Raw genomic sequence first — 18,057 nt, forward strand, 5'->3', positions numbered from 1 at the left:
GAACCCTGACAAGTCATGGCTTCCTGTGCCGCTCCTGGGCCAGAGGCTTGGAAGCAGATCCCAATATAGCTCTGGCTGCAGTGAATGGAGACCATGTTAATCTCTGAAGGTATCAGCAGCAGAGGCCATAAGGGTGAGCCCATTTCTGAGACACACTGAAAATACAAGAATAGTATCTAAACAATTGAAACACTGTGTAGAAATTAAAAGACTGAGACACTGGATGTGTTTCTACAAAAAACAGCTCAAGAGCTACAAGCAATCAAAGGACTGTTTTTCTCAAGTCCGAGATAAACTATCTTCTAAAAGTGATTGGACGCTATAGTTAAAGCCTTCGTGGTAAATAGTAGTTGTCAGTTTCGTGTGGATTGTGCATTTGCTGAACCTTAAACTATATTCAGTTTTTTTCCACTGTGAATGCACCCATGGATCAGGACACTTGACACTGTATTCTAGCAGGGTTATCCTACAGTGTACCAATGCTTGGTAGGTAGAGGCACTGAGAGTTAACAAGCAGAGAGAGATGGATACCAGAAATTGCCACAAAGGTAGTTGTGGTGCAAGATTCTTAGGGTTACCCAGAAAAGTGATGCCAGACGTCACAGGGTCCTCATGCACTTAGGGCTACCTGGTACTGGATGAAAGGACAGTAGGTAGAGTATTACAGGTGAACACAAAACCTGCCTATGAAACCCCATGATCACAGAGGGCCCAAAAACAGGTATTACCACATATAAACACACGGAAATTCATGATAACAGAATAATATAAAAAATTGGATTTCCCTCAAAATCAATTTTCCTAAAAACCATTACATACAAATAGAACAAACCTTTCATTGCAATGAATTGCTAAAATGTTGATCAGATGAGACAAGATACTTAATACAATGCACAGTAATATACATTCACATTTAGAAGAATTTTACCTCTTTGGTGAACTGCTGCTTTCTCTATTGTTCGACTGAGTGCCTTTTATGCACAGCGAAGAGAAGATATCTGGCTCTCAAAAGGTTGACGTGGCGTGAAGAGATCCTTCAGGTTCAACCTTTTATATCAGTATCAGCTGCACAAGTTGATCCTGTGTGTGAGAAAAATGAATGTCATTCTGTGTTTGAATTTACACAAAAAAGATAAAACTCAATGATCCAAATAGAAGGTCTGTCATCAAGGTGCATAGTTTAAAACTTCAAACTTCTTTAAGGATTGGATAAATTGCACCCAATCAATCCAGTTTTATACTAGTCCGATTCACCTCCTAAAATTTTGATACATTGTATTGTCTACTACACCAACTTGACCCTCAAATTGAAGTGGCAACGATATTTGTAGATGCAACACAAGCGTCCAACTCACTCAAATGGAAGTATTGGTTTACATTGCTGGCGAGCCTATGGCACAGCGAGGTATTTATTAGGTGGGTTAAACTCCTCAACTGGGCCTCCACGACCTGCATACGGTAAAACGGACATCACCCTCACCTAGCAATTGAGGCTGACTCAATAAGTCAATGTCACCTAGCCATAGTCATCTGCACGCCCCCTAGTTGTCCTCAGGGGGCCCTTGACACGGTCAGCTGAACGAGGTGGGCTAGACAGGGCCTTGGCAAGAGGGCAGGGCTGGTGCTTCTCTGGGCCCCCAGCATACCCTGGACATCTAATCCAGCTATACCACCAACCTTTGACTCCAAGGTGCTGGAACAATTAACCAAACTACATCTGATGGCTCTACCCAAACTACATATTCAGCCAACTGAGATTTCCTCAACTTGCGACTACCCTCCAATACAGGTTTATTGGGCACAGGCTCTAAAAACATGTTCAGACATTGTCCCTCAGACAAAACATATTTCATTGCGGATGTGTGTGTGTGTGTGTGTGTGTGTGTGTGAACAGCTTTCCCACACAACAATGTAAGCTGGCACACTACTGGCAAAGCAAAGAGTGTTGATTCACTGGGGTCGCATTCGTCCACATTCCGATGTAACAAAGCCAAGTTGTTGACTGTGTAATGACAGTTTTGTACAAAATGTTATGTGGAAACATTAATAAAATTTTTTTTTAAAGTATTGGACAAATCAGTTTCAATTTAGGTTTTAGGGTCAAGTGTTGGTGAGGAGAGCATGTTTCCTTGAATGGTAATTCTGCAGTCTAGTTGCAGGACTTCAGTTCAAACGTGGTCCTGCTATATTTATTTATTTATAAAGTTTTATGTAGCGCGAACTTGATCCCGAAGGATATCAGAGCGCTTTACAATTTGAGGCAAAGGTAACAAATCAGAACATTAGTCTAACATTGGGAATCTAATGGCCCTTTACAATGTCAATTGGTTAAACGGATGAATGGAATGACAGTAAGAGAATGCAGGAAATCAGATTGAGCTAGCTGATAGGTGATTCAAAAAGAGTCTCTCAAAATAGAAATAAACAAGGGACTACAGGAATGTGACTCACCTCACCTTCATGCAACTAGCAGATTGCATCACCAAACTATGGAGTTGCTGTCTGTCCCCTCACCACGATATGGTCTATTAGTATACTACTGTCTAAGTTAACTTATGCTTTGTGCTGGCACCAGATATACTAAAATAAAGCAAGTCCCACACACTCATAAACAGCAGATCGGACTAGGGAAATGCCCTCTACGCCGGGATCAACAAATCTCTGCTCCGCAAGCTCCAGACCATAGAGACACCGCAGCCAGACTCGTCCTTGGCATCACTCAACACGAACAAGTCACCCAACACCTGCGAGACCTCCACTAGCTCCTTGTCAAGAAGTAACCTTCAAGATACTCACCCACGAATACAAATGCCTCCACAACACCGGAACCCAGTATCTCAACAAAAGAATCGCCTTCCAAGTGCCCAAGAGAAACACTCTGATCTGCCGCCCTCGCTATAACCCCGTGCATTCGCAGAGCCAGAACGGGTGGAAGAGCCTTCTCCTATATCGCAGAAAAGACCTGGAACAAGCTACCGATCAACATCAGACGTGCCCCCACTCTGCACATCTTCAGGAAGACCCTCAAGACCTGGCTCTTTGACTGACCGGAGTCCACAGTCTGAGTTGAGAATCACTCCTTTGCCCCTCATTCTTAGAATTTCCGAAATCCTGATTTCTTTACAGAGCAGGGTTCCACACCCTTGATGTGTGCCCAGAACGTCCTTCTTATTTAAATGGTCCTTCGCTCCATATGTGGCTTCTTATTTAAATGGTCCTTCGCTCCATATGTGGCAAAGATTGTTAACCTGTACTTAAGTACAAGCGTCCTCCATCAGGGAGGAAGAAAGGGATGGCGAGACCTCTCTTAAACATTTTACTTAGGTTGTTCAATTAAGGAGAAATATGGACCCTCAGTTTGTTATCGGCTTTAGGTAGGTAAACGTGGTCCTGCTATATTCTTTCCAAACATCGAGACCTATACCAGCAAAACAAAAAACATGTTTTATTGACAGCTGTCAACTGGTCGATGTTGTAAAAAGGTCACCTTTACGGATTTTCGCTTTTTGTTAGCAAACAATTCTATAGATTGTGGGACTTCTCTGTTAATTTTTCCCTAGTATAAATATAGAACTACAAAAAAAAACAGATTGTGTGAATGTTTTCAGAGATAGTTAGACATTTTTTGCTAAAGACCTAAATTTGTGATTTTTTTCGATTCACACAAGATTTCAGGAGTACTGGGAATTGTAACATTCACTAGTTCATAGACACACTTCTATTTGGAGAATTTCATGTTACACACTTGCAAAAGCTTTTTCTGACACACTAGTGCAGCAGTTGTGCATTTACACATGAGTAAATGTGCCACCAAAGTTCAAATGCACCAAATAACATTTTTATTTTTTCAGCAGAGAGAAAAGGTTTTTCCTATAGAAACAACTTACTTTACATCCCCAACAATGCTCTGCAAGTTTTATCACCGTAACTAACCTGTAAAGGGACTCACTTCTGCTTTTTTTTTTTTTAATGAATTCATCTCTAACCATACAAGAGTAGGAATGTGGTCCCCAAATGATAGGGTTAACTAAAAACGTTTAAGAATGCGGGTGTTCACTTATTTAGGCAGGCATCCCCATCCAGGAACACAGATATTCAGCGGACTAATCTGCCACTGCATACTGGGATATGTTTACGTTGTACAAGCGTAAATTCAAGTTTTGTGAATGTGACATATGAATTTACACTTGCAAATTAGGAATGTGCACCCCTACATTCAAGATGGATGCAGAAATAACATAGGGCCCAAACACGATGGTGTGGAGACAGCAATGACAGGTGCGGTCTCCCCGCGATCAGTGACCGTTTCACGGCCTGCTACATTATGACGGCGAGTGGTGTGTTGGCGGTCGGAAAGGCCAACAGACGCAGTCCTGGCGGTCAGAAGCATTCAGACTTCTTGGCGGACCACACTCCATCCCCAGAATGGCGGTGGTGCCTGTCAGGCACCGCCGTGGGGATTTCAATATCCTTTTCCGCCAGTCGTTCTGCGGCGGTTAACCCACACAAAAACAGCTGGAGGTCACAGATTTGGGGACCCGTATTGGTCCCCTCTTTAACCCATACAGCTGGAACATGGGTCGTGCGGGGCACCTATGGTGCACCTCTACATATCCCTGTACCAAGTGGCAGGCACCGCATGGTGCCTGCCACGTAGGGCAGGGATATGTCAACATCCTATTTTTTTGTAGTGCGGCGGGGCTGCTGACTGCATCCCCGACGCTATACAAAATATAGGAATTGCGACTGCTGTGGTGGCGGTCACATCGTAATTCGGTATGTGGAACTGCCGCCTTGTAGGTGGGCTGTCCCAAGTTCGAAACTATGGCAGACGGACTTAAGTTTGTCCGCCATCGTAATGAGGCCCCTAGTGAATCAGGCTCACTCTTATTGTATTACATCTAGCACAGCAACATCAAAATTGAGCAGTCGTCACAGGCCAACCCACATGCAAGTTAATATTATTCTTCAAAGAATGGTATATTTCAAGATTTACTTTTTAAAGCAATTTTTAAGAACCAGGTGATATTGTAGATACTCTAGACTGCACCTTTTTGGAGAGCAAGCTCATCATATATGCTTGTGATCTTTCTATGAACCAATTTGGTCAAAACCCTGGTGAACCCCTTGTCCTCATCTCATTTTATCCTCTATGCATAGCTCTGATGTCCAGAAAAAGCTGTATAAAAAGCAAAAATTAATACATAAATCATGTTGCTTTTCAATAGGGAATAGATATTCTTTTCAAAGGTCAAGTCTTGAGTATGTATCATTCTCCGCCCAATCTTTACATTAACCCAGGTGTGGATTTTGTTCCTTAGTGCTTCATTACTTTAAATACTTTTTAAAGATATTTACACTTTTAGCAAAATAATCTCTTACAAGAAATTATATATACATAATTGCATTGAAGATCATTCTCCGACAAATAGTCAAACTTGTTATGCTGGTCACTTGGGCATGTATCACAAACTACTTAAATCTTTCGTGGCACCTTTACCGTGCTGTTTACCTGTACCTACCACACTGCATTACTTATAAGGCACTACACATAGGTACATAAGGAAGGCAAATGTAGCTATCTTTAGATTGCTGGTGATGATCTGTCATTTTGAGGTTTATGGATTTTTGTTTTTGTAGTTGGGACAGGTTGCTGCAAGATGTGCTGTATCCCATAACTATATGCTAAGAAACGAGGCCTATTCATATTGGTTTGATTTCACTGGCATCTTCTCAACCAGTCAGAACTTGTCCCCACATTCAGACTACTGCAACTGACTTTATCTAGCCATTCATAATAGCTTGCCCACCTATGGGGTGGGCTTGGTAGCACAAGGAGAAATCCTAAAATAATCTGTGTCCACCACAACAGCTAGTTAAAAGATCAAGGGCAGCCTTCAACTTCCTGGACCGCTTTAGGAACAATTCTTTTTTTATTTAATTCCATAGAGCATCAACACAGCTATTCGCCTACATTCAAAGACCAGCAACGATCATTTGCATCAATCTGTATACAGTTCTTCACCTAAAACCCTTGGACCGGCTGCAATGTGTGGTTTTAACGGAATGTAATCATAGATGAACAGTGAGAAGAAGACAGAAAACCGGGTAGAGACAATAAAAGAGAGACCCCCCCATCCACTTCCTGCCCCTTTCTCCTCCACGTCAGGACGCCTACATCTCAGATCCGCATGGAATGGGCTATATGTGGCTTACGCCCCGCCTGTTACGTGGTAGTTAGTCTAACTGGAGCGTTTTACAGTCCACTTGAGGCACAAACTGCTCATTTATTCCCCACTGGGAAAAAACATATGAGCCGTGGGATAACATGTACAAAAGGTTGGTATCTGACATTTTTGCTTTTTAGCTGTAGCTTTCAACCAGGGCTAACTACAAGTCCCAGAACACAAAGCAAACAGAGCTTGATAAACCAAACATAGAAAATATGCTAAGTAAGGCTTCCAGATTTCAGTTTTTACAAACAAATACATGCAGAAAATGTGTTTCCTGCCTGTGTTTAGTTTTAAAAGCAGAAAAATACAAGAAGTGTGCTTCTTGTGAGTGACTCTCCACGCTGTCCTTATGAATTCCAGGCCAACAGCTGGGCAGAGAGAGTGAAGAGTTAGAAATAGGATAAATATTCCTCAAATAAAGGCATATGTTAACATATATTTGTAAATAATGCAAATATTTACATGGTGTAGTGTTCACTATATTGGTCTGCTTAATTTGCTAAAACAGGACAGGCATCATTGTACCAGTGTGAGTATTGGTTAAATAAATGTGGAAACATACCATTGTAATACTCCATTTTTCTCAAAACACAAACAAATATGGATATATACCAGTAAGCTGGCCACAAACTAATATTAATAAACATCGACAGAAATGTTAAAAAACAAATACCAATAAACCAGGAGCCCTACTAATAAGTAATACTGGGTTCAAACTGTGCCTTTGGCTGAATACGTTTGCTTCCTCCAACTCCCGCAAAGGACTGTGCTAGTGCCTGTCATGGTGGTATCTCACCTGGATTACTTTAATAGAATTCATATTGGGTTCCTACAAAATCTGTAGAGTTTGAATTCGAGCATCAAGATTAATTTGCAATGTATGGTTGCAGAAAAAAAGGTGTTTAAACCTAGAGGCTGTCCAAAGAAGTGGGATAAAAAAATGGAGCAAACGGAAAATATATCGGGGGACTTGTGTATCTCTCCTACTAAAGAGATGGAGATGACAAAACAGGGTGGTTATACTATGGACGTGCATGACTGAATCACTGTTAATCGCAATGTATTCCTGCACTTGATGCAACGAGGCTGAAATATATGAATACAACAGTTTAAGATTATCAGATTTTTGAAACCAATACAAATATTATCTTTAAAAAAACAAAAGATTAATTTGCAACATGACCTGCTATAATCACATAACCCCAAGACTCAGATTCCTTCACTGACTAAATATGACAGAGGGAACACGTGTAAAACTCTGTGCATTGTACACACATCTACTCATGGTCATACATCGTCATTTCACCAGACTGCTCCAGCATTACCATCCATCTTGGTGCTTCAGATCATCCTCTGATGGCCACTGTGTGATCAAAGCTTAAAAAAGCTTTACAAAATTTGGAGGCAGATCTCACAATCTATAGGACCCCTTCCTACCATTCTCCAACCACTGAGAAGAGAAAAAGACTTCCTGGAGTTTTGACAAGGCCTAGATAGGCACTTGTTTCACTCCATATGACTCGGACACTATAGAGTTTTGCTGGCTTCCTGCTGGAAGATTCCTCGTGCATTGTACACCTATTCCCCATTTAGACACCCAAAAAAAGCCTAAAGTATAGTTCCTACCCATTGAGGCTTTTCACCCATGTAGAGGTCTTAACTTTTCTCCAGTAGTATTTTACCCTGACTAATATATTGATCTAAGTTTACCCCTCTATGGCATGATAATCAGTCTTTCAATGATTTTTACACTTCTCAGACCCCGCAGACTCTTTGAAAACAACTTGTGTTTTTTTTAGCACTTTAGAAAACAAAAATTGTAAAGAAAAAAATAGGGTAATTGGAGATCTTTGTAATGTTGCCAATTGTTTCCTAAGCACTCATTTTACATTAATTCATTTGCATGCTGGCATACAAGTTAATATCACACATCAAATATGGTCACACATTAATCTGGTAAATTATACTTAGCTGGCTGCTAAAATGTTTGTAATTCCATTGATATTACCCGGTATTCATGTACTTCATTGGAATTTAGTCGACGTTTTACATCACTGTTATGGAATTATCAACCAGATGTTTTGTCCCTCAAATGCTGCTGAAACACTTTATTGAAAGTGTGTTGCCAGCCAAAAATTCTGTTGCTGAAGACAATTAACTTCCTCAGCCTTAGTCTACAATTCAAAAACCCCACAACTCACCAAGCAATGGCAGAAAGCCCAGAAATGTGGTAATAAAGAATACCATCCATCCGCCAGGGACCCAATATGAAGAGTTCCTAAACAAAAAGACTTGTACTTCAATTGCATGTCTACTTTGTGTGTTTCCCGGTGATTCCTACAAACAGCTTATTAACATATGCTTTTTTTAAATCTATATCTATATAGCAAGAAAAGGATAGACTAGTAGTTGTATAGAGCAGATTATGGATATCTAAAAGACTAACAGACCGTACTACTGGCTACGAGTAGATATGATAGCAACACCTAATAAATAGTTAAGTGACCTGAAGACAGGCAGGAGAAAAAGGTAATGAGATTGAGAAGAGAAATAGAAGGGAAGAAAAAAGTAATAGTGATTGATGTTTTTATTTATCAGACATACTTGTAATGCTCATACAGAGTGACTGGGGCAATGGAGCATTTCAGAAGAGTAAGAATTTACAGTAGAACAAGCCAAATCAACTTGGTTTGTTGTGAACCTAAAAATTCACATATAAAATACTTTGTGAGCTGGTCTGATGTTGGGCATGAGTGAAAGGTTAAACTTTACAGTACATCCTGAATAGGTTAGTGAGCAGGTCTTCACTGCAAGAAAACAGGTTGCTTTTGAGACACAATCCAGCAGGTAAGCCACTCCACAGTCTGGAGGCTTCAAAAGAGAGGGCTTGGTGGAGTGTGTTAATTCTTTTTTGCATTTGGGTTTCCAGGAGAAGCATACTTTTCTCCTATTGTCTCTCATCCCTCTTGTGATATTCAATATGTCTTTCGGGTAGAGGAGAAGGCAGAGATGAAGGGCTTAGTGGGTCATTCATGTCATTTTAAGTAGATTTTGACTTTCAGGAGCAGACAGATTCTTGTAAATGTGTATGGTATAATCAGATTTGTTAGCATCTTTTACCAGACATGCTGAACATTGATAGCCCAGGGAGAACATGCATGTCAGAAAGATCTGATTAATTAATAGAGCTTTTTCTCAGTAACATCTTAAGATTCCAATTGAACTGGGTCAAACCTGGATCTACTCTGATGTCCAAAAGAAGGTAATCTCAGATTTTGCTCCTGTTTAATTTGAAGATATACTCGCACTTGACTTATTTCAGGAGCTCTATTTTCAGCTCCTAAACGTTTTGCCTGTAGATTTTGGTTTACTATTGTTTGGATGGAATGTGGTCCCAACTTCCAAAATACCTGTATATGAATAAATATCTGAACAACTTCCTGTTCATGATATGCAGCCAATGGATTTCTTTTAGGAGTAGAGTGACATGCTCCAGCAGTCCTCATTTCTCCCCTACCCCTCTAAGTCAAACGAGTGTCTTCGTAGTAAGACACAGGTAGCTTCACATCCATCTAGGTGCAACTAAAGAAGGAAAACAAATATTATTTACTCTTCTGGGAATTAGACCACACTTGGTATCCCAATGTGTGATGTCTCTATAACCAAAGTAGTCTACAATGCCTTTAACTGGTTTTTATTTTTTATTTTTAAACAGGCCAGGAACTACATAACCGCCCACCCCAAGAAAATCAACACAGTACCAAAGTACGTTATGCTCTCAGTGCGGACTGCACTCAAGCTAGGGCGAAAATATATATAGAGCTCCCGTTGCGGTACCGATATATTTACACCTGAAAAAAAGCTCTCTCTGGCTTTATGTTTAAATCTACTAATTGGTCAGGGTAGATTAAAGGCGTCACTTCAACCCCAACCCACCTCAAATGCTAGATTCTATTACAGGACCAGAGGCTTCAGATTATGCTTTCTCTTTCTTCACTGTTTATTTACAGTAGCCAATGAAAACGTTTAAAACACTTTAATATACTACAGTTCCCATGATGCAATGGGCAAGTCCAATAACCATAGAGACTATGCTGAATATATGTTCTCTCACACACAAATACTTCCTCTTTCTTTGCTGCTTGCAGCCGAGTTAAGTGCTATATATTTTTATCTTATAGTTGTGATTCTGGAATGTTGTATATGTTTTGGTACTTTCTAGTGGCTTATATTGCTTAAATGCTGTAATCGCGCTCAGCGCGGAGTCCAACAGTGATACGGATTATGGTTATTGCGCAGCGCTTCAGCGCAGTGTTCATGCTCTGTGTGCTTCACGACCGGGTGGAAGCGAGGGCGTTTCCAGCGTCTCCCGCTTCGCGCCTCGCCTCCACCAGACTCGCTGACCCTCGTTGTCCTGCTGTGCTTTGTGCGCATGGTCTGTATAGCGGAAGCCTTCCCCGATCGGGCCTGCGAACAAGCGTTCGAGCCAGGCAGTAGTATAGCCCAATTGGGCTCCAATTGGGCTTGCTTTGGGCTCCCTTTGGGCTATGCAACGCCCAACTTGTATTTCCCTCCTCGCTTCATTTCGTTATTCAAGCGGAGTTTCTGGCACAGCCTTGACATCTCGTCTCCTGTGCTGTTGAACGCCCCTCCAGGCTGGAACTATAGTGAAGGCCCTAGCCTAGTGCAGGCATGTACAATTATTTTCATTGGCTCACCTTAGGGCTGCAATAATTTGTGGAGTACAGCTGGGCTGAGGAGCTTGTAATATCTTTATGTCATTGTGCACATCGGGTGGCTCCCCCTTTACCAATTCCACTGGAATTACAACTTGGTTGCTCATTACATATTTGTTTCCCAAGTACTTTGGCCTCTCAAGCATTTTTCACAACGCAGGAGTGGGCGTCTTGAGGAGGAGGAATATGGTTTTTATGAAGAGAAGCAAGGCCCCTTATTGGAAGACAATTTGGTAGACGCCCTTGATGCGTACGTTCAAAAGTCTGTGAATAGGGATATTGAGGGCGCTGGCAGCCGCCCTCAAGCCAATCACAGCGCAATTGGAGAGTCTTGCTGAACATCACGGTTTTCAACCCTCTGAGCCTTCAGGGTCCTGCCAGCACGCTTCCGAAGGTGCAAAGCAGTCTAAAACCAAGTCAGCCAAATGGCCGCATGCGCAGGCCGGGACTCAACTCCCTCCTTCTGAACCGGATGATCATCAATATTTGGTGCCTGCAGACAGTCCGGCTCCATCTAAAAATGAGGAGACGGACACCACTACTGCTACTGACACCGACTCTACAGGTACTCCCTCTCCTCCTAAGAAGAAAGCGAAGAGGGCACATCTAGAGCAACAACCTGCCTAGACGCCTTTTGATTTTAACCCTCTAGACATTGTCCACCAGAGGTCCTCTGATTGGGCTCCTCCTCCAGAGGTTGCTGATTACTTCCACCAGAATTTGAGGAAGCACTTTGATAAGGAGGTGCGTAACCGACTTCGGTCGGAATGTCCACGCCCAGACATTCCAGATAGGGTTGCAAATACCCCAGACATTGACCCAAATATGCTGGTGTTTCAAAAAAAATTCGCAAAAGACCCTAAAAAGGGCATCGATTGCGCTTGGCGTGGATGCCAAGATATGTCACAGGCCCTTTGGTGAAGATTCTTGAGATGGCGTTGGTAGCCAAAGACACTGGCTCCCCCATCGATCCAGATATCTTGGCAGAATGGACGCAACGCGCCATCTGTTTAGTTGGAAACGCCAATTGCAACATTTCCGCAGAGAGAAGAAATTCATTACTCATGTGCATGGATAGCAACCTCACTGAATTGGCGTCTGCCAAAGCTGGTCCCTTGGCCGAGGGGCTCTTGTTTGGCGACAAATTTGTGAAGGACGTGTCCAAATACGTGGGCACATTCACCACCCTGGATAAGGCTCAATCCAACATAAAGATAGTGTTTTTGCAAGGTCTTTTTGGAGGGGCCAGGCGAGGCAGGGGCCGCTCGCCAGGTCGTCAGTATTATCAAGGCCCGCCTAGAGGCAGCTACGGTAGAGGGAATTTGCAGGACCCTACCAGAGGTGGTATCTTCTACCCGATTAGAAGATTCTCCCCACGCAGATACCATCGAGGCGGCCAAAGAGGAAACTTCCAGCCTCAGATCACTGCAGGTAAGAGCTCTAGCTCCTCTACCTTACCCTCTGGGGGGTATCTAGACAACATGCTCACTATGGCACAGTCTTTTGCCCTAGCTGCCCAACACCTTCAAATCACGGTGCAGCTTTTGGAGAATCTGGGTTTTCGTAATCAATTCAACCAAATCTGTCCTGTCTCCGACTCAGTCGATAGTGTTTATGGGTTTTGTAACTCTCAGACGGCCCAACTTCAACTGCCAAATACCAAGTTGAGGGATCTGAAGAAGGAACTTAAGGTAAAACTAACCAAACAAGTAATGTCGCTGCGGGCCATTGCTCATTTGGTGGGACTGCTTGCATCCTCGATTCAACCGATTTTTCCGGGTCCCTTGCATTATCGGGCCTTGCAACGCTTAAAGATTCAACACTTGCAGAAAGGTCTTTCCTACTCCGACCAAGTTCCCCTCATGAACGAGGTGAAGGCAGAACTCAATTGGTGGCGGACTCATGTAGATGTGTGGAATGGTCGAGCGATCTTTGGATCTTGTCCGGAAGTGGTCAGAGTCCGATGCCAGCTGGTGGGGATGGGAAGCGAGATAAGGGGAGATAACCACAGGGGGCACATGGTCTCTCCAGGAATTAGCATTGCACATCAACTGCCTTGAGCTCTTAGCGGGTTCGTTCGCGATCTTCTTACTCTCACCCAAGAAGGTCTCTTGTTCCATCCTCCTGAGGATGGACAATATTTCGGCGGTGAGGTACATAAACAAATTAGGGGGGACCAGATCTCCGATGCTGGCGGAGACAGCCAAGGATTTTTGGCATTACTGCCTAGCGCATCAGATTACACGGATAGCAGAATACCTTTCGGGACAGGACAATGCGATAGCGGATTGGAACTCCCGCCACTTGCGAGATTAGAGCGATTGGCAGCTCCATCCCTTCCTTTTTCAAATGAGTCAGGAGACGTGGGGTCCTTGCAGGATAGATCTTTTTTGCCTCAAGGCTCAACCGCCAACTAGAAGCATTTTTCAGTCGGACCCTCTGGCGAAAGCCACAGATGCGTTCACACAGGATTGGTCGATTTCATTGAATTATGTGTTTCCCCCTAACACCCGGATTCCCCGAGTAGCGAACCAGATTGTCCTTCAAAAAGCGGAACTTGTGCTAGTCACACCAGTTTGGAAGTCTTAGCCATGGTTCCCGGTGCTTCTGGAGTTTACCTGCGACTTTCCGCTTCCCCTTCTTTGGTCTCAGACCATGATCCAGGGCCCTGAGGGAGAACTGCACCCATTAGTGCTAGCGGGACAGTTGGCCCTGATCGCCTGGAGGCTTTCAGGCAACAATGGTCGCTGGTAGGAATTTCATAGGAGGCATCAGGTTTCATCCAGCAAACCTGGGCTCCTTCTACCAGGAAGCGATATTCCTCAGCATGGCAAGCACGGCTGGGTTGGTGCCTGGAGAAACAGGTGGATCCCGTGGAGGTAGATATCTCACAGGTTGTGAATTTCTTATCCAAGAAAGCCTCGGACGGGCTCTCCTACAGATCTGTTAACAACTTCAGATCAGCTATCTCAGCGAGACATACGCAAATTGACGGTAGACCGGTAGGTATGAATCCTGTTATATGCAAACTCCTCAAAGGCATACGAGTGGCGAATCCTCATAAGTTTAAGAATTCTGCTTTATGGGATGTTTCTAAAGAGTTCTTTGTTTGACAGCTGGCCTCAATGAGGAACTTTCGAGAAAGAAAGTGTCCGCTAACCTAGCTATGCTCCTTAGTTTGTCTGCTTGTTTCTGACATCACAGTCCTAGACCTAACAGGTAGAGTGTTTTACCCATAAGGGGTTTCCTTTACAATTTCTGCTCGGACAAAAACTTTCACGTTCCATTTATTATCATGCTTTTCCTGTTAATGTGAAGTTGTGTGTGGTACAATGCTGGAAAGCTTATGAACAATGTACCCAAGCGGTTAGACCAGTTGGTTGGTCCAGACTGTTAATTGCATTACAGAAACCCTTTAAACCAGTTACGTCTGCAATTATTGTAATGCAGGAAGCTGGTATTGACACTTAGCTCTTTGGGGCCCATTCAGTAAGGGGCACCATGGCGTCCAAGTTTTACATGTTAGGCACAAGTTTACAGGATATAATGAAGGCAGCTGATTGGTCATCTGGTTCAACTTTTAAACAGTTTTATTACAAACCAGCGGGCGATATTGCTTCTGTTGTATTGGTAAAGCGTTGAACTAACATTATCTGAAGCCTCCGGTCTTGTAATAGAATAAAAAATGTGCTAGCATTCGCACCAAGAATTTTCAATTCTATTAAGGACACGGAGGCGAAGATTAGCCAACCCAATGTATATGTTCATATTCATGATTGTGTAGATTACCCGCCCTGACAGTTCTCCTTATCATGGTTATTACGACTTGCGAATTTCTGTTGCAGGAGCAGAAAGGCGATCAATAAATGGCTGCTTGGTGCCAAGTTCGGATGATGTGCTGTGAACCTTCAGTTACATGGAGGCTGATGGTTATGGCAAAGTTTTGAGTTCTGTGTTTTTTCATATGTTTTGGTGGACATAAGTTGGGTTCAAATTGGACAGTGTTTTTTCAAGGTAAAGAAAGAGGAAGTGCTTGTGTGTGAGAGGACATATCTAGAGCATAGTCTCTATGGTTATTGGACTTGCCCATTGCATCATGGGAAATGTAGTATATTAAAAAATCTTTTTAACGTTTTCATTGGCTGCTGTAAATAAACATTGAAGAAAGAGAAAGCATAATCCTCACCTCCGTGTCCTTAATAGAATTGAAAATTCTTGGCGGGAATACTAGCAAATTTTCTATTCTTTCAATTGAATGGTCTATATTGGTGCACTCTGGTTTCAGTGGTGCCAGTAACCATAACTGGCCAATTTCACAGATTTGTTTAGGTACATCTCAACAATAACATCGGTTAATGTAAACAAATTTCAGGGAATATTTTTTAAGTTACCTTTAATTTGCAGACCAAATTGAAACAAATGGGGCTTACTTTGGATAGAGTTTAATTCACTGGGCCTTGGCCTGAACCAATTCCTCCAGGTCAACTAGGTCTGGCAAGAACAACACTTGAATAAAAGGAATAACATAAGCAGCTCCCTGCCCTTGCCATGCATTCTATGCTTTTGTTGCTGGAAATGTAGTTGCAATCTCCAAAGTGAGGGTGTTGCAAGGAGGATAAATGACAAGACAGCAAGCTTCAGGTGAGGAAGACAATTTATTTACTTCCTACCGCTGGTCAACATCTACAAACAATGACCGGGCGCTCATTTTAAAATCCTCCCAAACCTAACGTTCCTGGTGGAACCAAGCTGCCACTTGGGGCAACATAGGCAACAGATAACGTTATCGCTACAAATACATTACATTACATTACATTACAATACAACAGAGCGCCTAATTCACAAACTGCTTCCGCACTCATGGCAGAGGACCCGCAGTTGTGGGAGGGTCTCTGCAATGAGAATTCTCACTGCGAAGATTCCGCCCCGAATGCGGGCCTCTGCCATGCGTACAGAGATCCTTTGTAAATCAGTTCTGAAAGCAGCACTTAACTCCAAATCTTTTGGAGGTATGAATTGGGGTTAACTTTAAACCCGATTGGACAGGTGGACTGGGCCACGGCCCACAAGAATGGATATAAGCGGACTCCAGTGTTGTCCTTTAGGGGCTCTGAATACATGTATAGAGGAAGGTGAGCATCGGAGTTAGAATTCTTCGGTGACTCTCATGTGTAAGGAGTATAAACCGGATGACCGAGGAAGGAGCTCTTGTTGCTGCTGAAGGAGCTCAGGAGTTGGCCTGCTGAGTTCAGAATTGTAGACAGCGGCCCAAACACCCCTTTCTGTGTACCGCTGCTGACAAATCCCAGCTACACCCAAAGATTGCGCTCCCTTCCACTCAGCAGCTGGAGGCCCCAGATTCAGCAGCCACTGCCGACTGAGACAGATTGAGCAGTGCAGTCCTCAAATGCTGCTTCTGGGGATCCAAAGCAGAGATAACTGATCAAGGCTGGAACAAGGTCTCAAACTGTGACATAAGAACACTCATAAATCAAATATTCATGCTTTTCTTAATTGTGATTAGGCCTGCGACTGCAACCCACGAAAACTGCACAGGTGACAGACAGAGAGGACACAGAGTAGCAGAAATTCTGCTTGCAGAAGAGTTTATCAATGCCATATAAACGTTAATAAAGATACTGCTTATTTTTACTTAATGACAACAAAAGTATTTTTACAAAAGAAGAACACTGCTCGAACATTATATTCATTGCAAGAGAGATATGCTCTGCCTGAAATAGCCGTTCTACCCTCCAAGCATGCTAATACTAAACAGCTTACTTCCCTCCAAGCGTAAGCCAGGACTGTTCGACTTCGCTACCATGCTACCACACTGAACATCAAAGGAAGAATTAAGTGATGGGTACTGGTGATTGAACACTCATGAATTACAGATTTTCTGAAATAACATTTTTCAAATCAGACAAAAAAAATCGAATTTGTTTTTTACAATTTGCTTGTTGTTATTACTTATTCATCAGTGTAGTCAAAACGGTTACATTACCAAAGTTCAATATAGACTAACACTCTTGTTCTGGGTAAGGCATTAGTGCTTGGATGGAAAGACTTTCAGCAGTCTGTACAGAAGAAAGTTTTCACTACATACAGCAGAGGAGCAGCTACCGAGTGGAACATCCCGTTCTGTGGGGTTTTTGATCCAGTTTCCAAGAAGTTCGGCTTGGTCACGATGACTGGAGGAAGACTTTATAGTTTAGGGCTACAACTTTAAAACCTGGCATGTGTATACCAGAGAAGTGTGGCTCAATGGTTAGAGCGGCAGACCCTGATGCAGAAGTCTAGCCCGGGACCAGGGTTCAATTCCCCGCCTCGGCGGGTGTTGGGCTCAAAAATTCCACGGACCTGATAATTCTCGCCCCGGTGCCTATTCCAATCATGGAGTCCCACTCTGCAACTCTGGGCAATAGCTTGCTTAATCTCCACAACCGCCCCCACAACGCTAAGGATGCCTGGCCTCCTCCTTGGGGGTGCCCATGAGTGGACACCTCACAGGGAAAGACAGGATGGGTTCCACAGCGGTATTCGTACAAGCGCCTTGAGACCCTTGCGGGTGAGTAGTGCGCTATACAAGTATCAATTTACAATTTTACAAATGGGAGAGCACTGAACAACCACATTATCATTATGTTAAAAGTAGTATACTTCACAAGTAGCGCTGGGTGAATAGTGTGTCTTCTGCAGTGGTCGAAGTGGGGAGAAAAAAGTAGGGGAACTGTGGGCGGAGAATCAGAGGGTGGAAATAACCAGAGGATTAGGGCAGTGGGCGGAGTCAGAGGTGTGGCCACAAGGAGCAAAACATACCAATTTTTACAATTTGTTTTGCATTTCACTGACCAGTTACAGCTCATTACATTATTTAATTCAAATTGACATTAAAATACATTTCGCAAATTGGGATACGTATCCAATCACAGAATGTCCCCACATTAATTGCAAAATATCCTATTTTGCAAAGGTTTTGCACACAATTATGGCTCTGCCATATTTGCTACATAATACATCATCTGCTGCATTATCTGACGCCTTTAACTAATAAATTGTTTGTAGCTCAAACGGATGAAAAGTTACAA

General features: G+C 42.9%; 1 protein-coding gene across 2 annotated transcripts in view; it reads right to left on the reverse strand.

The window, feature by feature from the left end:
- Positions 1-18,057, reverse strand: part of FAM168A (family with sequence similarity 168 member A) — a 457,874-nt gene that overhangs the window by 386,129 nt on the left and 53,688 nt on the right. For both annotated transcript variants that reach the window (XM_078658557.1, XM_078658556.1), the window contains exon 2: positions 929-1,080. The gene's annotated coding sequence lies outside the window, so the exon portion shown is untranslated. The remainder of the gene's footprint in view (positions 1-928; positions 1,081-18,057) is intronic.

Source organism: Lissotriton helveticus, chromosome 8 (genome assembly GCF_964261635.1).
Source record: "Lissotriton helveticus chromosome 8, aLisHel1.1, whole genome shotgun sequence".
Lineage (NCBI taxonomy): Eukaryota > Metazoa > Chordata > Amphibia > Caudata > Salamandridae > Lissotriton > Lissotriton helveticus.